The sequence below is a fragment of the Mus caroli genome, chromosome 18, assembly GCF_900094665.2.
Source record: "Mus caroli chromosome 18, CAROLI_EIJ_v1.1, whole genome shotgun sequence".
Lineage (NCBI taxonomy): Eukaryota > Metazoa > Chordata > Mammalia > Rodentia > Muridae > Mus > Mus caroli.
Window position 1 is genome coordinate 48,068,474 of NC_034587.1, and position 16,138 is coordinate 48,084,611.

The 16,138-nt window shown below is 36.2% G+C and overlaps 1 long non-coding RNA gene across 1 annotated transcript in view; it reads left to right on the forward strand.

The window, feature by feature from the left end:
• Positions 1 to 15,846, forward strand: part of LOC115029897 — a 39,558-nt gene extending 23,712 nt beyond the window's left edge. Inside the window, exons 3-4 of the long non-coding RNA XR_003835473.1 lie at positions 15,222 to 15,259; positions 15,806 to 15,846. This is a non-coding gene — a long non-coding RNA (uncharacterized LOC115029897). The remainder of the gene's footprint in view (positions 1 to 15,221; positions 15,260 to 15,805) is intronic.
• The last annotated feature ends 292 nt before the right edge of the window (positions 15,847 to 16,138 follow it).

The following is a 16,138-nucleotide window of genomic DNA, read 5'->3' on the forward strand; positions in this document are numbered from 1 at the left end:
GAGACAAGATAATACCAAATTCCCCATGCAGACTCAATGGTTATTGTTCCAGCAGATGGAAAGTTAAAGAAAAAATAAAGAGTTGAGTCATTTGGCATTAATAAAAACAATATCAAATTACAATGTAGTGTTATCTATTTATAAACATTTAGTCAAAAGGACTAAATGTTTTTATTTTGATAAAGAGGGTGGTTTTTCTCAGAAACTCCTATTAAGACATCATGTGATTCCCCAGGCATCTCTCATAACTATAATGAGCCTTTTGTCACACTTCTTCTGACTGGTTTGTTAAGTAAATCTCTTCTGCTTGTGCCAAATGCCACCCTTCTGGGAAATTTGTCTTAACTTCTAAGTAATCTCACCAACATTATGATGTTATCGTGTTCCGTTTCTAAAGCTTTCAAAACAAAACAAAACAAAACAAAACAAAACAAAACACAATAAAAAGGAGTTGTGCTGTTAAAATTGTCAGTGCCATCCACTGTATTAGCAGCATGTACTTTATGTGTGTATATAACACCTCACTGCTAAAGACATAATATTTTGATGCTTATCTTCTACCTTTTAACTAAAATAATCTTACAGTTTGCAGTGAAGTAATTAAACGCACAATCACTGGGCATTTAATTACCCGAGACTTCTACTCACTCTTCCTATCCCATGAGTTTTAGCTCAGGAATTAATTAGATTAGCCTAAAACTTCACCTATGTCACACATAGTGATATTAAAATAAAATTTAGTATCAATTTGCTTTGTTATCGTCCCTGACTTCCTCATACAGTTATAAATGTAGATCATGACATGCAGGCTACTGTCCCTCCTTGATCTATGGAATGTTAGCTACTGTGGTTTGTGGCTTTAGGAAAAAAGTTCTTTTTCAATGTTTTATCATTTGACAGAACTTTTATCTCAATGGCAGAAAGGTATATGTACGATTAGTTCAAAACTATTTCTTTACACTAGGTCCCCAAACAATATGCTCATACTGTCCCTCAACCCGTGACACGCCTTCTCTTTAGTACTCTTGGAAACCCACTCTATCCCCATACTTAGCCCCAGCATCCTGGGTAGCACGTAATTTCTTTCTTTGGTGTTGTATTCACAGGCTGCTGTTAACTCCCCACCATTGACACACTTTCTACTTCAGCACTGTGAACACTTTCAGTGCAGAAATTTCTTTTTTTTTTTTTTAAGTGTTCAATGTCTTCAGAAACAAATAATGGATAACATTGATTTTTAATGTGTTTTTTCTTTGCTATTATAATTACAATGAAGATAAACTCATATCATCTGTGTGATGAGCTCAATATATGCTACCTGAAGCACGATCTTAAACCATCTTCCTTGAGATACACTCTGTTGATAAGGTGTAGCAATGCCAAAATTTTGGGACTGTCTTGAGAGGAGGAGATCATTGTTTAGAATATGCCTTTGTATTTAGTAATAAGTTTGTTGGGTGTATGCAATTAAAGTTACATTTGCACAGTTCAGGATTAAGTGCAAACAATTATAAAATTCTATGGATTTAGAGTAACAGGTAGTTCAGCTAATGCACTGAATATAAAACATGAGAAAAGTACAGATGTAAATAAGTGGTTCTGTTTGTTTGTTTTTATTGTTTTGTTTTGTTTTTTTGGTTTTCTTTTGTTTTTTTTTTTTAATTTTCTACTAAACAAAAGAAAACTAGCACAAAGGACTGTCCTTTTCAGTTTCAAAAAATGGTCATGATAATTATATGTGGATGTGAGAAGTCATCATAATGCTTTTCTTTTTAAACCTTCTGTGAAAGTGCAGCTGGAACTCACTATTAGGGCTATGCTGCTTAAAGGTCATGCATCTGGGATGAGTGAAGAAGGGCATGCCTACATGACTCTCCTCAGTGCCTGACAATTTATTTGCTTTTTGTAAAGAAAACACAGATGAATCATTTGTTAAGAAACTGCATACTTCTCAAACCCACAAGAATCCCACTGTGTTCTCCGGTCCTTGACAAACAGAAACAGCAGGCAGATTAGAAAATGCAGCTGTCATCATTCCAGTTTACTATACTGATTCATGTACATTTTAACATTTCTTAGTCTACTTTTTAAATTAGCTTTTCATTTAATATATATATAATTATTGACAGTGTGTTGGACAAAAAAAAAAAGATAATTTGCACTGGTTCAATCCATTTTGATTGTCGGCTAACAGACTGGTTGTATTGCTGCCTTTTCTAATAGATGAATCTACTGTGACTGGGAGAGAAAATTCTGTATCAGGTTCATTCTGAACTAAGGGCTGTAGATACTGAAAAAAGTCCAAATGGCAATCTCTCCGAATGCCCCGAGCCTCTATCCAACTAGTCAGGAGATTGGTTACTACTGTCTACAAGAGAACTTCAAAGTATCTTTCCCGCTTGCCACATTAGTCTTCTGAAGCAGTTACTGCTATTAAGACAAACATATCTTTCAACCCTCTACAGCTCCCCTGGAGTTTGGAAACATCATCAAAACCTCCCCTAACCAAGTTCCCAATAGCAACCATATTACCAAATGACTGATATCCTATCACTGAAATTGCACCCCTTCCTGATTTCAAGCTTTCCACTCAAACTTTCTTTTATCTGTTTCCTTTGTTCTTTGAGCTTTCTTCGTATTGCCAAGTGCATCATCCATCTTGCCAGAAATCTGCATGCTGTTTTTTCTTCACATGCTGAGAACTTAACTGAGATGATATCTTTTGGTTTCATGACCTCAAGTCCATTTGTAACCTGAAACTCTAAAGACAGTGTCTTTGAAACAGCATTTAATCCCTGGGACCTCTGAGGGGAGTTCTGAGGGGTTCAGTTAGTTGACATTGTTTTTCTTCCTATGGGGTTGCAATCTCCTTCAGCTCCTTCAGTCTTTCCCCTACTCTCCTATTGAGGTCCCTGGGCTCAGTCTGATGGTGATGGTTGGCTGTGAATATCTGCATCTGTTTTAGTGATGTGCTGGCAGAGCTTCTCAGAGGACAGCCCTACTAGGCTCCTGTCTGCAAGCAGTTCTTGGTATCAGCAGTAGTACTGGGATTTGGTATCTGTGGATGGGATGGATCCCAAGGTGGTCTAGTCTCTGGGTGGTCTTTCAGTCTCTGCTACATTTTTAGTCATTGAGTTTCCTGAAGACAGGAACAATTCTGGGTTAAAAATTTTGAGATGGGTGAGTGACTCCTTCCCTCAACTGGGGGCCATGCCTGTCTACTTGGGGTGCTCCACTCAGGTTCTAGCTCTCCTCTGTTGGGTATTTTGGCTTGTATCACTCCCATTGGGTCCTATGAGTCTCTCATATCCCTGGCATCTGGGACTTTTCTAGTGCTTGGTCCTGTGGAGGTTTGTTGCCCACCAAAGGTGGATGTTAGAGTGGTGAGGTGAGGGTGAGTGGGTGGGTGGGTGGGTGGGGGAGCACCCTCTGAGAGGCAAGGGGAGGGAGTGTGAAGAGGGGAGACAAGAAAGGGGGACAATATTTGAAATGTAAATAAACAAAATAATCACTTTTGAAAAATGAGCGTTTAACTCTAACGTCCAGCCCTGTGCACTCAGCCTGCCTATCACACATGTTCATGTTTCTACAGGCAGTCTGCATAAACCCAGTGCACTCAGGGCAGACAGTAGTCTAAGCTCCACAAACTTGTCCCCTTTCCCCAGGAAGTCTGGTACTGCAGCACTATTAAAGTCTAGAGTAATATTTCTCAAACACTAGATTCTTAGTTATCTGTGAAATTAAAACATGGATTTTAAAAATCCATAATCAGAAAAACATGATTGTTACCTCTTTTGTGGATCTACATAAAACTAAGACATCATACATCTGATTAAAATATGAAGATATGAAAATTAGGAAAGGATTATTTTCCCTTTGAGGGTTCTCTGTTATTTTAATGAAAGAAAAATCATATACATATATATATATCATATTAGAAGTCTCTTTAAAATCAGACAAACAAAAACTAAAATATATTAGAAATTCTAAAGTTAATTTTTAATTATCTAGAAGCAAGATTAAGTAATTATAGGTTATTAGAAAGAATATTAGACAACTATTAAAATTCTGTGTTGGTCAGCAATAACAAAATTTACATAAAAATTATGATATAGAATTATACATATGGTAGGTTAACTTATTTTAAACAATAAATTTTAAATAGGTATTGCAAGATAACATTTTCAGTATTAGTTCTTAAATTTAGACTATCAAATTATACAATCAAACACTACAGTAAAAATTTTAAACGTTGACAATAATTTAATTCAGTTGCAATAAGAATTTTATTCTTTGCTAAATAAAATTCTTATGTAGTATCTTGAAATTATTTTGCATAACAGAAAAAATAAGTTTATCCTTTACTTTCAGAGAAAAGCATAATTTTAAATATTATTTTATTAAAATCACTTTTATTAAAATTAAAAATGATTTTTAAATTAATTCTCTTCTGATATCAAATTATGCCCACCTGAACCATGATAAATTCCCTCTTGTCTTTCTAAGTAATGATTTAAGGCAACTCACTGGGAATCCAAATATCATCTGAGCTGTGATGGTTTTGTTTTGTCCTGGGGATTTATGCTGGTAGCTTCAAAGAGGGCATTTATTTGGACGCTATGGAGAAATGATTTTTCTGTCTGTCAAAATAGATGGAGTGTTTCAGCACCTGGGCAGCAGTAACCTGCAGTTCCAGCTCTCAAATGCTCTTGGTTGGATGTTGTTTACTTTATTTATTTTCACTATATTCTTGTAGTCACCACATAATTCTGTGAAAGCATGTGTTAGTGATTGTATTTGAAGCTCACATCTATCATTTGAGACTCTTACTGTAAAGCTGGAAGCATTTTCAAAATGAATACCTGAAACCTTAATTTGATGTTTATACAGCAACAAAGGCCTTCAACACCAGGTACTCAGGAAATTTTCAAGTTCACCCCAACCTTCCTGAGTCATTTTTTTAAATACATACTGTTGGACATAATACTGTTCCATTGTTAATAGCAGCAGGGATCTGGTGGTGTATGTTTCAAATTCACTACTCTATCAAGTCCTGTGAATTTTAAGTACATGTAAAATTTTGCTCAAAGTTTGCTAGCAGTTAGTTGAATCAGGTTAGGCTAAGAAATTTAACCTAGAGAACTGCATTCAGATTCATGCCACTTTTTCCTTCTGTCTTATGAGAGCTCTACCACCATGCCCAGACTCCAAAATGATTTTCTAGCTTGAAATGCAGCATCCTCATAAACAAATGTGGCTTATGATGGAAACTAGATGTTTTTGGATTTGTATTCAGAGTAGAGTATTTGTGTGGTTACAAGGTGACCTTTATCCTATCATTTGTCTCCTTAAATGCAAAGATGGCAGACCAACATCTATCTCTTACCATAGTTTTGTGATTAAAGATGAGCAGACACATGGAAACACTGAGCATTGTGCATGACACTGTACATTTGTGTGTATGTGTGTGTGTGTGTGTGTGTTGCATGGCCAACATGGCACTATGAACTAAAAGATGCTTTAGACCAATTTACTTTTATTGGAATCTGTGTATATGTCCCAGACTTAGTCTCTGATTCTCCAAGAACATATTCTCCATGAGACCAAGTGCATGTTATTGATTTTTTCCAAACACATGTTTTAATAAGTGCTACTGTGTTCATCTTACCGATTACAAGGGCCAAGTGGTCCTAAGCAAGAAGCGGTAAATGTATTTTGCTTAAGGAAGATGCATTTCCAAAGGAGAGGAAAACGATTGCAACACAGGGTCTAAGGACCTGGAAAATCATTTCATGTTTTCTGAGATCAGAGCATAAGGTGGAAAGTATTTCAATGAAGGGTTTGCCATGCTTAGCAGCGAATGCTATCACAGAATAAATCAGCTTAATACTCTGTTACATAGATCCAAGTAAATGCAATGTATTCTCACTTTATTTCAAAGTACCAAAGCCATTGATAAGCCTTTATTGAACAATCCCCAAGTCTATATCACAGTTCCAGAGTAACAAAGAAATGTTTAATTCCTTTCCCACATTTTAAATCGTTTGTTTGCCTCTAAGTAATGTTTTATTGTTAAAGAATTATTTTATCACTATAAATATATCTTTTAGGGAAGAAGAATAATGGCACACTTTTAATAGGTAATTCTGGCAACCCCCCCCCCCCGTGGTATAAATGTTTGGGCTTAATATAAGAGTATTTCCTGCTCTTCTTAATATAAGAGTATCTTCCTGACTCAACTTTAATTCTCAGGACCCACAATAGGAGACTCATAACCATCTATAAGCCCAAAAGAATCTGACTCCCTCTTCTGTTTTTTGCAACTACCTGGACTTAGATATCCAAAATCAATACACATGCACACATGTGCACACACACGCACACACACAGACAACATATTCATGTGTGTGCTTACTCACTCACAATATAAAATAAATAAAAGTAGTTTTAAAGAAATTTAATCATGGTACAGTTGATGTGGGTATCACAAGAGACACAAATCAATCTTAGTCTGAAGATAACCAGTAATTTTATATCTAAGCAGAACTTGTGTAACAACATGAAGAAGTTCCAGCTGTTGATGTCTCTGTTAGTTACTTTGCTTGTTGCTGTGATGAAATACCAGCCATAAAGCAACTTAAAGGCTGATTTCTTTTAGTTTACAATTTAAGGGAATACTGTCCATCATAGTGGTCCCAGTTCAAGGCTGTGTGTCACAAATGATCTGCAGTCAGAAAGCAGAAAATGACGAATAAGGTACTCAGGTGGCTTTTTCTCTTCTTTGTTGTCTAAGACTCTAAACCCATGCAATGGTACGGAACACATTTGCGGGGGGCGGGGGGGGGGGTGTCTTTCTACCTAATGGACTTAATCTAGACCTTCTAACAGATATGCTCATAGGATGTTTTCTATGGTGATTCTAAATCTCATCAGTTTACAATCATGTCAATCATCAGACTGTCAAACTAAACCCTCTGGAAAGAAATCTGAAGCTTGAGGAAATTTCTGAACTAAAGTCATGGGTTGGGTATTCTCTACAACGTGGTCAAACTTTTATAATAGCTCAAGTTTAACAAGTGAAGTTTTACTAGAAGAACATTAAATTAAAGATCTTTGAGAACAGCTGGGCTTTGAATGACCAACATCAGATAAGAGTCACAGGAAATAAAGACCAAATTAGTCAAAGAAAACTTGGGTAGTTTAGAAACTAGGGGTCTTTATATAATACAGAACTATTGGGGTTAAGAAGGGCCATGGAGGTACTGGTGAGTTGGCTCAGCAGGTAGAAACACCCTTTCTAAGACTGACAACCTGGGTTTAATCCCTGGGGCTCACATTTGTGGAAGTATTGAACTGATACCTGTAAGCTCTTCTCTGACTTTTATATGTACACTATAACACGTGTGGAAACACACACACACACACACACACACACACACGACAAACATAAAATAATTAAATGGCATGAAAGTTTTACAAAGGAAAGCATGGAGTTAGGTATAAAATATATGCTGATTGTATCTGCAAAGTACAAAGTTATACTTTATATTAATAAGAAATAAGAAAACTATTTCTAGTGCTACTAGATCATTTAAGTGGCACTTATTATTCAGCTTAGCTGAGGACTCTTGGCTCTTTTTATTGCCTCCACACTAACTTACCCGTGCTTTACTCAGTCTGAAAATTGTTCACAGGAGGATTATGGTTAATGCTTATATTTTCAGTGAGGGCTTGGAAGCATGATTAAAGCATAAATTATATGGTAAACACTATGACCTTGAGTATGGGAAATGTGTCGGAATAGTTAACATGTTTCATAGTATTTGCAATAAAGTCGAGCTAAATTAAAGCACATACTTTATAAATCAACAGGTATTTGAACCTACCCTGAAGTCAAGGGGTTGAGTCTAATGGGATATTTCCCTTCAAAATATGAGAAGGATGTCAGCTAGATATAGTGTAAGCTAGATATATCGTAGAACTGGTGATGTGAAGGCATAAAAAAGTGAGTGCAAGCCCAGTCTGGACCATAACAGAGAGGAAAAAAGGAAAGAAAGAAGGAAGGAAAAAAGGAAAGAAAGAAGGAAGGAAGAAAGGGAGGGAGGGAGGGAGACTATATATATAGTTTTAAAAACAGTGGAGATATATAAAAAGGGTTCAATATGTATCTAAAAATTTGCAGTTGACTCAGATATGTTATACATTCTGGAATATTGTCTAGGGATTTTCATGATTGTTCTTCCAAAGTTTCTACGATGCAAAGAGACCCTGCAAATGGCTAGGTCTCCGTTCAATTATAATGATATTTAACAATAAAAATATGGGGATACTCAAAACTTCCAGGGGTAAAAATGTATGTACACAATGCCTCCCTTGACTTATTTTTTCCATGTCAGTATGGGCATGTCTACACTTCTTATATTGTCTATATACCAATTTAATAGCAAAGCTAAAAAAGGAAAGCCTAAATTTAGGATTTGATAGTGTTCTTGCATGGTGCAGGATCAGCTCACAAGCTAATTAAGTGCAATTTTATTCAACTGTGCGTTCAGTATGTTCATGTCAGTGTGTCTTGCAAACAGCTGTTGTGGAGATACTTACAATCATGAAATCTGTCAAAAGCTACAAACCTCTTTTGTTTTGTTTTGTTTTCCCCTTCACACTCAGTTGTTAATGCTATCCCAGTGCAATTCTGGAGTTGCACCATTGGCCCTAGAGGCAGGCAAGAGCAAGCTGCATTTATCAGCTTGGTTAGTAGGCATCCACTGGGCCCTAGTGCACGGAGACACATCACAGTCTTAATTTCCATGGTATAGCAAGGATGGGAATGAACACACATAATTGTGTAAGTAGATGGAGCCCACTCTACACTGGTGTTCTCCTTTGTAAAGACTGCATACTACTAACATAAAAGTTCACACTAACTTTGTGGCTCCTGATCTATTCACTCTCCATTTCATTATAAGCTTATGCTAAACACCTACCTGCACTGCTGAAAATTGTTGAACCCTCTCATGCAGCAGCTTGAGACAGGTTGTAATCATGAACATTAGCACTGTGTATAGCTCACTCCCAATTATCTCCTTGGGAACTTTGTTATTGTGCAACTGAGAAGCATAAGAGCTTTCAAGCTATAATCACCACAGAACCCTTCCAAACAGGCCAGTTACCCAGCAATCCCAGTTTGCCTCAGCTAGCTAAAAGAAGCTCTGTGAAATACTTTTATTCTGTACCTTTACTTTTTTAAAAAAATATTTTAATTCATTTTTTCTTTTCACTATTTTGAGTATATTTTCCAAAATGGGAGATATAGAGCATTTTACCATGTTAAACATTTACTGTACTTTGAGCAATCATAAAAAAAATAAACTTTTCTGAAGTTATATTAGCCGTTTTATTGCCATCAGTTTGTGTACAGAGTTGACTGTAATAATTTTATGAATAAATCTACACATCTGAACTCCTTTCTTCTTCTTAAACTTTTATGTTCTTTATATTTGGTGATTTTCCTTTTGGGTGTGGACTTCAGAGCGCTGTGTAGCCTTAAACTAACTCAAATAATTTATTTTCTTTCCACAAATTTATCTTTAAACCCGGCAGTTAAGATTGCATGAATTTATTGTATATGACTATTCTTTGGGGTATATTAATAAATTATATATAAATAACCTCAGTTTCCCCATTTATAAAATATGAATAATGGAAACTACTTTACAATGGTTTCTTATGAAGGTTAACTGAATTGTTTACATTGTACTGTATCTGTTGAGAATAATATTTTATATAATAATTGCTACATAGCCTTCTGATAATAAGATAATTGTATGTTTAAGAATAAATGTAAAGGACTCTAGATGTCTAAAAGCATGATCATAATGCCTTCCCTGCTCACAATTATAAATAACACTAAAATGGAGTTTAATAGATTTAAGACAGTTGTCTCTTCTCTCTATTGTAAGAAATTTTTAAAGATTTTTATATTTAGAGACAGGGAAATGTAGATCGGTAAGAACATATTTGCTTAACAAGTGCAAAGCTCTTGGTTCACTTTCCCACATCACACTAGATACCCAAACTAAGCATAAAGACATTCCTTTGTAGGACTTAGTTTTGTCTTAGGTTCATTCTCCTCCATTCTCCTCTCCTCTTCTCCTCCCTTCTCCTCTCCTCCTCTTCTTTCTCCTTCCCTTCTCTGTGTCAGTGTCTAGGTCTGTGACTATCTGTCTGTCTCTCTGTCTCTGTCTGTATCTGTCTCTCTTGTTTCTTTATCATGTTCTAACTACTAAAGCATTGTAATATGTGCTTAATGTAAAACATAGGAGACTTCCAATTTTATTCTTCTATTTGAAAGATTATTTGGGTTGCTTTGCATTTCTTGATACTGTATAGGAAACTTAGGACTTTATCCTAAAAAAAAAAAAATGTTATTAGGACTTAGAGAACCATTGCATTAAATCTGTAGTTTACTTTAGATAATAAAGACATTTTGATTGCCATTTGTAGGAAAAGATACATGGCTCAGCAGTTCAGAACACGGGTTAGCCTTCCAGGTGACCTGAGTTCAATTTCCAGTGCCCATATTCCAACTCACAACCATTGGAAATCCCAGTGCCATGGAAACCTGACACCTCTTTTGACCTCTATGGTTCCTGCATGCATATGGTACATAGACATACATGCAGGCAAAACATTAATACACATAAAACATAATACATTAAAAAAGCATTTCTCTTTCAATCTCTGGACATAGGAGGCCTTTCCATTACTATGCCTTTAATTTCCTTTAGTAATGTTTTATAATTTTAAGGATATGTATCTTGTAATCCATTTAGTTTACTTGTGTTTCTCTTTTTGACATAAATAGGTTGACCTTGGGCTAGAGATGTGGCCCAACAGTTAAAACCACTTATTTCCCAAGTTTAAGGTAATTTTGAAACAATTACTAGACCAAACTGAGACCCATCTCATGGACAAGCACCAATCCCTGACACGAGTAATGATACTCTGTTATCCTTGTGGACTGGAACATAGCATAACCATCCTCCAAGAGGATCCACCTAGCACCTGACTGAAACAGATGGAGAGACCCACAGCCAGAAAGATGGAGCTCAGGGAGTCTTGTGGAAGAGTTGGTAGAAGGATTGAGGGACCCAAAGAGGACAGGGTTTCTACAGTCAACTGACCAGGACCCTTGGGGCTTCCCAGAGACTGATTCACCAACCAAAGAGGAATCATGGACTGGGGCTATTCCTCCTGCACATATGTAGCTAATGTGTAGCTTAGTTTTGGTGTAAGTTTCCCATCAACTGCAGCAGGGTAGTCTCCCAACAACTGAATCTGTTGCTTGCCCGTGGATCCTGTTCCCCTAACTGAGCCACCTTGTCTAGTCTCAGTAGGAGAAGATGCACCTAGTCCTGCAGTGACTTGATGTGTCAGGGTCAGGTGATACTGGGGGGGCGGGGGAGGGGAATGTTTCCCTTTCTCAGAGGAGAATGGGAGGGCAGAATGAGGAGAGAGGAGCTGTGAGGGTGGGCCTGTGAAAATGGGAGGTGATAGTGAGATGTAAAGTGAATAAGTAACAATAAAAACAAAACAACAATCAAACACTTGCTGTGCTTATAGAATAATAGAGTTATTTTCAAGGCCCACATTGAATGACTCAAAGCTGTTCCTCCAGCTTCAGGGAACACAACGCCCTCTTCTTATGTCTGTAGGCAAGTATACACATCTGCAAACACACTTTAATAAGATTAAGATAAATCTTGAAATAAATGGGACACTTCAATCCACACAGAGTGCTCATTGTCTGTGTATAGAAACACAATTTACATTTATGACTAGTGTCTCACTTTTGTATTTATTCATTTAGCTGAAACCTGTTATTATTACTAAAATGTTTTTAAATGGAATCTCTCCTGTATTCTACATTTAAAATCATGCCACATCAGATGGAATACACCTTTGCTTTTCTTCTTGTTGGGGATCCTTCTATTTTATTCATTGGCTCATTTTACCAATTCAGACTTCTAGGGCTGCATAGTTAAATATAGGTGACAGTAGGTAGCTTTGCCTCTCTCTTGGATACACAGGAATTTCTTGGTCTTTCACTATTGTGCTGGAGACTTGCTAAATCAACTGTGGCCTTTATTGTGTTAGGGTAAAGTCCTTTTGTTTCTAACTTGTTTGGTGTTTTTAAAATAGGTTGACTTTGAATTATTTGAGAGAACATGGATTTTTATCTGTCAAATAATCACTGTTGATACTTCAGACTCTTTTTTAAAATCTTTTTTCAATCTTTTTTAAAAAATAGATTCATTTATTTACTTGCTTATTTATTTCTTTAATGTATGTGAGTACACTATCATTGTCTTCAGACACAGAAGGCATCGATCCCATTAAAGATGTGTGTGAGCTACCATGTGGTTGCTGCTAATTGAACTCAGGACTTCTGGAAGTGGAGCCAGTGCTCTTAACCACAGGGTCATCTCTCTAGCCCCTAGACCCATGTCTTTTGATCTCTGTATGCAATCATATGTTTGAGAGACAATGTAGTGGCATGACAGTGTATGCTCATAATTCCAGCACTTGGTAAAAAGGTGAGAGAAGACCCGGAGTTCTAGTCAGAGTGAGCTACATGACTCTCTGCCTTAAAATAAAAAATATAAGCCCAAAACGATGTACTTGTGAGCCTAGTCTCTGTGATTTACAAGGCAGGTAAAGCAGCATTATCACATTTCAGAAACAGCTTTCTTAGAAATAATTGTCTCTCTCCCTTCCAGTCATAATGATGATGCCAAATTGATCAAGTGCATAAACCATGGGGGAGTTGTCCCAGTTTGAAGACCCAGAGCAAAGTGGTGATTTTGAACATATTATGGGGTTAGGACCTTTTATAACTGACTGTAAACCAAAGCTCCTTAAAAATATACCAAGTCACGGCTGATTTCACCTCTCATGTCTTAAGCACAGAGCTCAATGTGTGATGTATGCTTTTAGAAGCTCCATCTGTGCCCCGGCTTGATTTGATCTCATCAGAGAATGACTGAGTGATCTGTGTTCAGTATCCGTAATTATAGACATGAGCAGACATTTCCTTCAGCAGTTGGCTCCTCAGCAAATAGCAGTTACTAAGAAGCAGGGGCCACCTACTGTGAGGAGCCAAGCTCAAGCAAAAGGCCTGCACTGGGTCAAATACTAGTTTTTCCTCCCAGATAATCTGATTTCTTGAATTATTTCTAAGTTTACTTATTCTTGTGTATAAAGCTGTTGCTTACGTACTAGACTGAACTCTCTTCTGGCACTGGCTAAAAAGACAAAACTAACAAACAATAGAAATATAGCTAAGAAATATCTATGTGTATGATGAGACAGATGTAGTTTTGGTGAGCCACCTTCACAGAAAAGAACTAGCAAAAAATAATAAACTAATGTTCCAAAATTGATTACACAGAAAAGCAATAATTCACAAGAACTTTAAAGTATAACCCCTATGTTATGTTACATGTACATTTCGTTTTAGAAACTGTAGTGTTGAAATGTAAATACATGTTGAATCTTTCAAAGTAGTGTTTGTACATAGACATTGATCATTAACTAATATGTAGAATTTTAAGTATTGATTAAAGAGTAACTCAAGAAATTACGTGTTTGTTATGCTTGGAAAGGTAAGAGGTTGTTCATAAGTTAAGGTCTATTTGGTCTGCATAGTGCATTTCAAGTTACTCCAGGCAATATAATAAGACTCCAATCTCAAAAGCAGAACTAACATGTGGCCCAGTCATCCTCCCACTGTGTTTGCATCCAAATTAATTGAAATATGTCTATGGAAGAATTATCTGTGTTGCTATGCTGATTGCAGCACTATTTACAATATTTAAGCAGTACAGTTAAGGTAAGCATTCACCATGGTGCATAGATATTTTCTCAGGCAAAGGGAAATAGGCACAGGAAGAAAAATACCCCATTCCCTTAATTATCCATGAAATAAGAGTTGTAAAACACTGGTTACCAGATCTGGGAGAGCAATGGGGGTGATGGGTAGAGAGAAGTGATACTAACATAAGTATAGTCGGATAGGAAGAATAGCTGGAAACTTTCCAAAGTACCACAGATTAATTACAGTTGGCAACATTTGAGTATTTAAAATATCTAATATAAACATTCCCTAGGCAGAGAAGTGATAAGTGCCTTCTTTATTTGGTTGAGCTTTGTATTTGTGTATTAAAATACATATCACATGGCATCCCATAGGTATGTACAATTTGTATGTATTAATTAATTTACTTAAAAAATATTGCTACTTATGAGGTAGGAGAGGAGGAAGAGCAGAGGAGGGATAAGTAGTAATGTTAGAGACAAATGAAATTAACAAGTAACTTACTTAAAAATTTACTTAAATTATATTACCAGAGTGCTCTATTTTATATTGAATATATGGCACCAATAACCGTAATCTTAGACTTTTCAACAGAATCACTTTTTAGGGAGTCTTTTAGTCTCTTCTATTTAGCTATAAACATTTGTTTCTACTTCTTCTCAGAAAAAAAGTATTTATTATGGGGTACTGCCAGACAAGAAGTCAGTAGTATCTTAAATATGGAGGAAGTCACTGGATGTTTTTTCTTCTTAGCCTTTTGGAACTCCTGTGTGTTTGAAGGCTGTATGCTACATTACAGTAAGACTCAAATGTTTTCCTTGAAAAAAATAAAGTATGTATAAAAAATGAATTCATTTGAGAATGGCAGACTCTATATAAAGAAACACTTCAGCAAGTCTGTTCACATATTAAAAGACTATATTATTACTTTAGGACTCTATGATATGACTTAATGTTTAGTATGTATTGGTCATTACTTATGCTCACTATCACTGAAGACTTGAGGAATCAGACATGAACATTTCCATGGTCCTGATCTCTACATTCATTTTCCATAACTTCTAGTGAAGGTATGGGACACATGGATCCCTGAAAAATGATAACTTTTATCTTTTGAATTACATAAAATGTTACAGTCAAATTTAATGAAATTTTGCTGTTTCTATTTGTATTTTGTTGTGCAAAGAAGGCGATGTCTATTGAAAGTTATGAATAAATGTATGTGGACTCTCTAGACATTCATAAAACAATTTTACTTAATTTTGAAAACTCCATGCATATGTGTAATGTATTATGTACATATTTTCTTCTACTACCCTCTCATATTCTCCTCCATATCCTACAGGTCTCTTTATTTCATGTGGCTGAATGTTTTGCTTACAGGTATGTGTGTGTATTATGTAATGACTGGAATTCTTGCTTGAATCCCAATGGGTTTTGGGAGCAGGATTACCTGTACATTTAGAATACTTCAATTTAAATATAAAACCAAAATAGTGATACCTTTTAGTAAGCTTATGAGGAAAAAGATTTCTGTATGCTCCTTAGTTCTAGTTGATCCTATCCTATCCCTATTAAACCTTCACGGTCCTCTTCCATCACATGACATGATGTGTGCTTACTATAATTTCTCTAATAATAACTTCACCTTGTTCTGTCACATTTGTCATGATCAATAACTATAAGTTTCTGCACCTGTACTGGCATTCAGTTTTTTCAATGGATCAAAAAAAGGTACTTCATAATTTTTTTCAAAGAAAGTTCTGGAAAATAATGTAATTACACTCTTTTCTAGTTGTATTCATTTCTCCTTCCTTTCTTTCTTCATACATATAAACATATATACTGTCTTAGGGTTTTATTGCTGTGAAGAGATACCATGCCCAAGGCAACTCTTATAAAATACATTTAATTGTGGCCGTCTTACAGGTTCAGAAGTTTAGTCCATTATCATCAAGGTGGGACATGACAACATCTAGGCAGGCATGGCGTGGAGGAGCTGAGACTTCTACATCTTCATCCAAAGGTAAACACCATAAGACTGGCTCCCATGTGAATGTGATTTTGGGAGGGTCTTAAAGCCCATCCCCACAGTGTCCCACTTCCTCCAACAAGGCCACACCTACTGCAACAAAGCCACACCTCCTAATAGTGTCACTCCCTGGACCAAGCATATTGAAAGTATCACATATAACATACATACATACACACATACATACACACATACATACATACATACATACATACATACATACATACATA